Genomic DNA, 10,030 nt, shown 5'->3' with positions numbered 1-10,030 from the left:
CCACAAGAAGTCAACAATATATCGAATAGAAGGCAACCAAGATCCAATCGGATCAACCAATCTCAGCCTCGGCAATAGATCAAGATAAAACAATACCTGAGATGAAGATACCTTCCTCAACCCTCGGCAAAAAATCAAGATGATACCTCTTTACCAGCTGTAGCAGCACAAGGTGTCCGTGAAACCGAGAAAGAAGAAGACAGGTAGATCACCACCCAAAGGCCAACAGAAAGAAGCCAGAAAACAATCTGCACACGAGGCACAGCCGAGATATCGGCCAGAGAACAGAACCCGCGCACAAGGCACAGCCGAGAGATCGGCCGGAGAACAGGCCAGCACCGAAGAACAAGCAAGAGAGATCGGCCAGAGAACAGATCCGGCGCACAAGAGATGACACAGGCCAGAGAACAGAACCCGCGCACAAGAGAAAGCAAGGAAAAAATCCTGCACAAGAAGCCCTAGAAATTGTCTCCGCCCGCTCTTACCTTTGTTCTCCAAGAAAGAATGCCAGTGGCCTCTTTATAAAGGAAGAAAACCTTCTCAAAAATAGAGTTTGAGCCGATGTAGTATTCCCAACTGTCACGGGAGAAGAATATGGAAATATGATTTGGAGCCAAATATAACATCTTTCGACCACTATGTCGATTTTTTCAGACTTCGATAATGTCGCGAATCCACAATAGTCGTCCCTTCAGCCTGTCAATAGCCATCACGGCACCTCGCCATCCCTGGTAATCTCTAATATTATCAATTTAGTTTCCATCAAGTTGGACGGCGGAAATTATCGTATGTGGAAGGGTCTTTTCGTGCCAATCCTATGAGCTCATCAACTAATGGGCTCTGTTGATGGCACCCTGCCATCTCCCCAACCCACTTAACCTGAGTTCCTCTCTTGGTACGAGAAGGACCAAATGATTTTATCATGGATCAATGCCACTCTGTCTCCGTCGGCGCTTCCCTACATTGTGGGTCTCCCATCTGCCAAAGAAGTCTGGGACGTTCTAGCCCATCGCTATGGTTCGATCTCTACTTCTCATGTTATGAACCTCCAACGTCAACTTCATCTTATTAAGAAAGGGTCGTCTTCCATGCAAGATTACTTGCACCAGTTCAAGCTAATCGTGGATCAGCTTGGTGCCACTGGATCCACGATTTCAAATGATGAATTACTCTTTGCAATGCTGGATGGCCTCCCGCCAGCCTACAATATCGTTGCAGGCATTATCCGCTACAAGGCACAAACTATCACTCTCTCTCGTGAAGAGGTTGAGGATCTTCTTCTAAGTGAGGAACTCACCCTCATTCGTTAAAACCAACAGCAAGAAGAGATGACTGCACTTCTATTTTAGCGAGGCAGCACCTTCCGTGGTCGTGGTCGTGGCTATGGGTGGAGTAACTGCGGTGCCCAACACTAGCCCTTCACTATTGGACATCGCGACCAACAATAGCAGCCCACATCTTCACCGACTAGACGGTCCTTAGTGATTGTTTACTATCAAATCTGCGAGCGTCATGGACACAAGGCGATCTATTGCTATCAACGCATGAACTTTGCCTACCAAGGTCGTCACCCTCCGGAGAAACTTGCCGCCATGGCTGCATCAGCTAACATGGATGACACCATGTGGTATATTGATTCTGGGGCTACTCACCACATCACCAGCGATCTGGGTAACCTATCCATCTCCACTAAATATAATGGTTCTGATTCGGTACGCGTTGGCAATGGACAAGGTCTATTGATATCCAATACTGGCACTGGTCTTCTCTCTACCCCATCTCATTGTTTTAAACTTGCCAACACATTACATTGTCCCTATGCTGCATCTAATCTTCTTTCTATCTCTTATTTTACTACAGATAACAATTGCCACTTTATATTTACTGAATCTGATTTCTTGGTGAAGGACAACAATACAGGGAAGATTCTGCACCAAGGGATGCTTGAGAAGGGACTCTATCCATTTCGATTAGCTAAAGATTGCACTTCTGAACATATCGCACTATCTGCTATTTCCAATAACATGCGGCATCAGCGGTTGGGCCATCCCTCCCGTGATATCCAGTGCTCTATTCTAGCTAGGATTTCTATTCCTACTAAGGGGCTCCCGTCACCCTGCACCTCCTATCAACTAGGCAAAAGTCATAAGTTACCCTTTTCTTTATCGACAACTGTGTCTCCCTCACCTTTGTCTCTCATTCATTGTGACATTTAGGGACCTTCACCAGTCATGTCCATCTCTAATTTTAAGTATTATGTTTTATTTATTGATGATCATTCTCGCTATACTTGGCTTTATCCAATGAAATTGAAATCTGAACTTTTTCAAATCTTTATAACCTTCAAGGCTCTTGTGGAAAATATGTTTGATGCCAAAATCAAAACTTTCCACTCCGATGGTGGAGGTGAGTTTACTGGTCGTTGCTTTCAAGATTTTCTTGCCCAACATGGCATACACCACCAATTCTCTTGTCCTTACACCCCCGAACAAAACAACATTGTTGAATGAAAACACCGACATTTAGTAGAAAGGGTTATCACTCCCGGCTCTTGCCTCTCTTCCTTCGAAATTTTGGCTTGAGACCTTTAACACTACTATCTATCTTATAAATTGAATGCCCATTTCTTCTATTTCCGATACCTCGCCATTTGAAGTGTTGTTTAAAATACAACCAAATTATAAGTTCCTTAAAACCTTTGGTTGCCTCTGCTTCCCAAGGCTCCGCCCATATACCCCCAACAAACTTTATTTTTGTTCTACTCCATGCCTCTTTTTAGGCTATAGTTCCAAGCATCTTGGTTACAGATGTCTTGATTTGCAGACCGGGTGTCTATATATCTCCCCGCATGTTGTCTTCCACGAATCTGTCTTCCCTTTTTCCTCGTACATGACGTACGAGTCTACGTTCTCCAGTGCCTTTCGATGACAGTACTCCCGCTTCGTCGGATCCCTCACCCCTCGACCTTTGTACCACTTCCACCGAGGCCCACATCCCCTTTTGCCTCATCACCTAACATTATCGCCACCTCCCACCATGCATGACAACCGACGAGCCTCCACCATGCACATGTGTCCACCCCATGAAAACTCGATCCCAATCTGGCATTTTCAAACTAAAAGTTTACAGTGCCGATCGATACCCTATGCCTCTTGCCCTCGTGGCCACTAACGCAGAACCATCTAGCTTCTTGCAGGTATCTCGCATCACGGCATGGCGCTCTGCCGTGGACCATGAGTTCACCTCTCCACAAAAGCAAGGCACTTGGACACTTGTTCCCTACGATCCCAAAAAGAACGTTGTTGGGTGTCGATGGGTATATAAAATCAAACGACATCCTGACGGCTCCATCCTACGTCATGAAGCTCGGCTTGTTGCGAAGGATTTTTGTCACACTCCGAACCCAATATCCAGATCGAATACGTAATGACCGCACACTCCTTAGAGCAAGTCCTAAATAATATGCAAGGCCAAATTAAATCATTACAACCTTATCAATCACAATATTTAATTTCAATAATAATTCATAAAACTTGCATAATTACAAATGATCAGGTATCAATGATACTCTATCTATGCATCCGCTCACTCACAAATCCATACCAATATAATAATATAATCTGAAAATAAAGATAAGCAATAACACATAAAAGCCGATGTTTACTGTCCAAATACTGCAAATATTTATAGATTATCTGTTTTATCAAAAGAGATGCATTATCATATGTTAATAAGTAAAATAATTTTATTCAACAATTGTTTCATATCTTATCTTTCTATTTTCTTCTATTATCGCATCGTTTTTAATCCTTTTCTTTTTGGCTTTGGCTTTGGACTACCAAGATCATACGACGATCTTTTATTCGGATCGATTTCTGTGATCTTCCTCAGATCGAAATATTCATGATCTTTCTCGGATCAAAGTGGTCATGATCTTTCTCGAATCAAATCATTCATGATCTTTTTCGGATCAGATTCTTCCACGCATAAGCCTGTAGGAGCTGTTCCAGGCATAAGCTTCTGGCAGGCTATTCCACATGACAAGGCCAGTCCAAACCATATTTTTCTTTCTTTTTATTTTCATGAAATTATAATATTTGACTTCATTAATCAATTCAAATTTTACAATGTAATAAATATGTCATACCTATATAATCATGTCATCAATCACTGATACATATGTATTGATATAACATACTCATGCTCAAAATCACATAAATAAATAACAATATCTCAAGTATAATAAATTCATCAATCTCAAATCCAATGATGCAAAATCAATGATGCAAGACCAACAGTAAAATAGCATATATACAATAGTGATCATGTACAGGGATTCTTACTTTTACCGATGACTGATCCAAGCACAGAAATTAATATTTTTTTTTTAATTTATGAATTTTTTTAACAAAATATTCTACTCGATATCATATGCAGACAATCATCACTTCATAACCCTGATCAAATATAAAAATCATATATGAAGAAAATTATCCGATAATCAATCCTAATAACACAAATTTAGGACCTCTCTCAGGATTAACCAAAATTAGGGTTTGTCTAAGTATCTGGATCCTTCATTGATTCATAAGACTTTTAGAGAGAGAAAATCCATGAAGAGAGAGAAAGTAGAGAGAGAAAGTGGAGAGAGAAAATAGAGAGAGAAAATTTTTGTATCTTTCAGATGAGGCAATCATGATTGAGATCATCAAAGATCATATCAGGGTGACTCAATATGGATTAACCATGATTGATGTTATCAATTTCGAATAAAGATCGGATCGGGATCTAATCTACTACACGAATTTCGGAGCAATCTCAGATCATCTTATTTTTATTTCAAATTTATCCTAAGGTCTGTGATATAATCAGAGAGAGTAGAAAGACCTTAGAGAGATAAAATCAATAAAGAGAGAGAAAAAGATCTAGAGAGAGAATTTAGAGAGAGAAAATGTAGAGAGAAAGTAGAGAGAGGAGAGAGAGAAAGGAGAGAGAGGAGATTTTCTCTTTCTTTTTTTTATTTCTCTTTTTTTCTTTTTCTTTTTCTCTTTTTCTTTTCTTTTTTTTTTTCTTTTCCTTCTTCTTTTCTTTTTTCTTCTTTCTTCTTCTTTCTTTTTCCTTTTCTTCCCGCGGCCTCTCTTGGGCCAAAATAGGGGAAGACTGTGAGGTCCCCCCCTCCAGTGACCCAGGCTCTGACGAGGTGGGTGGCTTCGTCAGAGGTCAGGCAATGATGGCCGACCATGCAAAGCCAGCCAGTGACGGAGTTCGGCCGACAAGCTTTCCTTCTTTTTTTTTTCCTCGAAAAATAGGGGATCTGCCCCTTTTCTTTTTATTTTTCGGTCATTGGCCGGTCACCGGAGGCCAAGACCTTCAAGAAAGAGGGATAGAGAGATAAGGGTCCGGTCTCGGGGATGGGACGCCGCAACCGACGGTGCCGGTGGTCGGAAAAGAGAGGAAGATGGTCCGACCGAACAGAGCAAAATAGGGGTCACCTTGTTCATGGATTTTCCGACGATCCCGAAGATCGGAGAGGGTGCACGAAGGTATGAAAAAGAGAGAAAGGAAGAGAGGAAGGAGAAGAAGGGTTTACCTCAAGCTTCAGCAGCGTCGTCGGCTCCAATTTCCGACGAGCACGAGTACGAGAGGTCACGGCTTCAACGGAAGAAATCAAGAGATCAAGCTCGAAGATCGTCGATGGAGAGTCTTAAGGGAGAGAAGGAGGGTTTATAGGGGAGCTATCCTACCCTAAGCCGGACTCCATGGATCCGATTTCATCAGGGTCGGAGGGGAAGAAGACTCCAGTTAGGAGTCTTCCTCCTCCTCCCGTTGGGCTCTGTTTTGGGCTTCTCCAAATTTTGCTAGGCCCAAGAGCCCTATGGGCTGGGCCGTGACAATCTCTCCTCCTTAAAATAATTTCATCTTCGAAATTAAGTTATGTCGTTCGAGATACATATTTCAAAGTCTACATTCTTCATGTCATTCTTAAGCTTACGATAATGTCTTATATATTATTTATTTCTCATGATCTTGTTATAACAAAAATTATTTAAAATTTCAAATTCATCTCCTCTTATTGATTTCTCAACTTTTTGAAGAACTGTAACATTTTGGACTTGTATTAATATACCACCGTTATTTGTCTAATACATTCCACTCGAAATTCATAATTATCTCAGGCTACCCTTGATAGAAAAATAAATAAAGGTCAAACATCGGGCACTCTTCACAATCATCGATTTCTTTCTTCTCTTGACCTTCCAACAAATTTTATATGTAGACTCTTATCTTAACAAAACCTCAATCTTCTATATCAGTTCAAGTAACAATATTAATTTTTTTAAAAAAATATGAGATCTATGTCAGGACATTCTAAGTTTGAACTAATATCAGAACTATCAAGCTGTAAATAAACTTGAGATATCTAGAATTTCTTGACATTATCTACAATGAAATAACCCACTGACAAAAATTATCCGGCTATGATCAGATTAGATCAAAATTTATAGCATCCTTTCATTATCAATAAAATCATTCCTTATTTACAACTAATGTATTTCATCGTAATATCTTTTGATTTAAAAGATTAATATTTCTAATCAATTTAATCCACCACGCTTTTGCTGCACACTCTGATCTTAATTTATCAAATTATATAAGTCTATCAAAGATAAAAATATCCTTATATGTTAGATCAATCAAATGTAGATCTAACTTTCAAATTTCATATAAGACTTAGAGCAAAATTTTAAGTTTCTTTATCTTTACTACCTTTGGGTATAGCATATAAAAATTAAATCTTGATCCATTTTTTATGTTTGAAATCGTTGCATAAGTTTCATCACTCTTTAAGAATCCAACATGTCTAGAATCAATTGGAGTTAACCTTACATTTATCTTACAATCATTTAGATAATTTTTAAATCAATTTTTTTTTTAAAAGAATTAATTCGAATTGACAAACTAGAATAACTCAAGCCAACATCCTTAAGTAGAATCAACTTAATTATTTCTTATAGAGCTCCCTTCATCACAACCCTTAATATTAATCAATAAATCTATACAAAATCTTGTCCCTTGTATAAGTCATTCAAAATTTAACATTAGCAAGATGTCTTAGTTCAATTTTAAGAAAAATTCAAACTTTGACTTGAATAATTAATACACTTCACCATCTTCAACAATCTCAAAAAAATTAAAAAAAACTAATCCACAGATAGTAATATGAATTATTAAAGATTTCATTATAACCTGTATATCATACTCTGACAAAATAAATTTTCTTCTTTAATTTAATAACAATATCAAAATACTTTTGATCCACTTAAAAAAATAAACTTTTGACTTAAAATTCAATGCAACTTGAAAGATGAAGGAATCATATTCAGAATATGATATTTTGAGTAACCAAAGATTTCACCAAGATGTGTATCTCATATTCTCATAATAAAATACAAGTATATTTTTCATCTAAGATTGAGTTTCATATATAACCTCTTATAGGTTCAGTGTTCAAAAATATTTCTTTCTTATATGATGTAATTTTTTCTTACACCATACCCTAATTAACTTTCTTTGATAAGTCCAAAATTCATAATGCTCAGACAATTATCATCGAAATTAAAAAAAAATATCATGATCTTCAATCATATAAGTTTTACATTTCAAAATCATCTAGTATACTCAACATAACTTATCAATACCTCCCACTTCATTCCAAGGTCAACTCTTTTCATACTTAGATCAACCTTACTAATTGAAATCTAAGATATAACTCGTCAATTCTATTATAGATATCATATGCCACTTATACATAAATTTTATCTTAATATCTATTGATTCAAAATCTAAATATTGAATCTTCTCTTTTATATCTATCATGTTCCTCATGATCATAACCTAAGTTTAAATATCACTAAAGTCATAATTTCAAATAATTATAATCTTAAGCTTAAATAATACTTAAATCATATTCTTAATGATCATAACCTAAATTGTAATATCATTCTATTACATCCTTAATGATTATAACCTTAAACTCTGATATTATCTATCATACTCTATTGATTATAATCTCAAAATTTTGATATCACTTATATGACAATCCCTAGTGACCTTAAACTTGGGCTCTAGTACTGTTCTGTCATATCCTAATCACTTGTATCATTATTTCCAAATAAACGTAACCTAAGCTCTAAGCTCAGATGCCACTCTGTCACATCCTACTGATCTTATATAAAGTTTTAATATCTCTTTATAATCTCTAGTGATCTTAAACCTAAGCTTTAATATTATTTTATCACATCTTAATCATTTCTATCGTAATCTCCAATGATCATAATCTAAGCTCTGATACCACTTTGTCACGTCCCGAACCAAATATCTGGATCGGATACGTGATGGCCGCACACTCCTTAGAGCAACCCCTAAAGAATATGCAAGGCCAAATTAAATCATTACAACCTTATCAACCATAATATTTAATTTCAATAATAATTCATAAAACTTGCATAATTACAATTAACATTCCTTTAATCCTCTGATCAGGTATCAATGGTACTCTATCTATGCATACGCTCACTCACAAATCTATACCATAGCTAACCATGGACATCTTGTTACTCTGAGAAGAAAAAAAAAGATGAAGGGGTGTGAGCTTTACAGCCCAGTAAGAATTCCTATATCATACCAATATAATAATATAATATGAAAATAAAGATAAGCAATAACACATAAAAGCCGATGTTCACTGTCCAGAATACTGTAAATATTTATAGATTATCTATTTTATCAAAAGAGATGCATTATCATATGTTAATAAGTGAAACAATTTTATTCAACGATTGTTTCATATTTTATCTTTCTATTTTCTTCTATTATCGCATCGTTTTTAATCCTTTTCTTTTTGGCTTTGGCTTTGGACTACCAGGATCATGCGACGATCTTTTATTCGGATCGATTTCTGTGATCTTTCTCGGATCGAAATATTCATGATCTTTCTTGGATCAAAGTGGCCATGATCTTTCTCGGATCAAATCATTCATGATCTTTCTCGGATTAGATTCTTCCACACATAAGGCTGTGGGGGCTATCCCAAGCATAAGCTCCTGACAAGCTATTTCACATGACAAGGTCAATCCAAATCATATTTTTCTTTATTTTTATTTTTATAAAATTATAATATTTGACTTCATTAATCAATTCAAATTTTACAGTGTAATAAATATGTCATACCCATATAATCATGCCATCAATCACTGATACATATGTATTGATATAACATATTCATGCTCAAAATCACATAAATAAATAATAGTATCTCAGGTATAATAAATTCATCGATCTCAAATCCGATGATACGAAACCAATGATGCAAGACCAACAGTAAAATAGCATATATATAATAGTGATCATGTACAGGGATTCTTACTTTTATTGGTGACTGATCCAAGCACAGAAATCAATGTTCTTCTTTAATTTATGAATTTTTTTAACAAAATATTCACTCGATATCATATGCAGACAATCATCACTTCATAACCCTGATCAAATATAAAAATTATATATGAAGAAAATTATCCGATAATCAATCCTAATAACACAAATTTAGGACCTCACTCAGGATTAACCAAAATTAGGGTTTGTCTAGGTATCTGGATCCTCCACTGATCCATAAGACTTTTAGAGAGAGAAAATCCATGAAGAGAGAGAAAATTCTAGAGAGAAAGTAGAGAGAGAAAGTGGAGAGAGAAAATTTTTGTATCCTTCAGATGAGGCAATCATGATCGAGATCATCAAAGATCATATCAGGGTGACTCAATATGGATTAACCATGATTGATGTTATCAATTTCGAAAAAGATCAGATCGGGATCTAATCTACTGTACGAATTTCAGAGCAATCTCAGATCATCTTATTTTTATTTCAAATTTATCCTAAGATCTGTGATACAATCAGAGAGAGTAGAAAGACCTTAGAGAGATAAAATCTATAAAGAGAGAGAAAAAAGTCTAGAGAGAGAATTTAGAGAGAG

Source organism: Elaeis guineensis, chromosome 7 (genome assembly GCF_000442705.2).
Source record: "Elaeis guineensis isolate ETL-2024a chromosome 7, EG11, whole genome shotgun sequence".
In the NCBI taxonomy this organism is placed as follows: domain Eukaryota; kingdom Viridiplantae; phylum Streptophyta; class Magnoliopsida; order Arecales; family Arecaceae; genus Elaeis; species Elaeis guineensis.
This window is presented reverse-complemented; position numbering follows the sequence as displayed.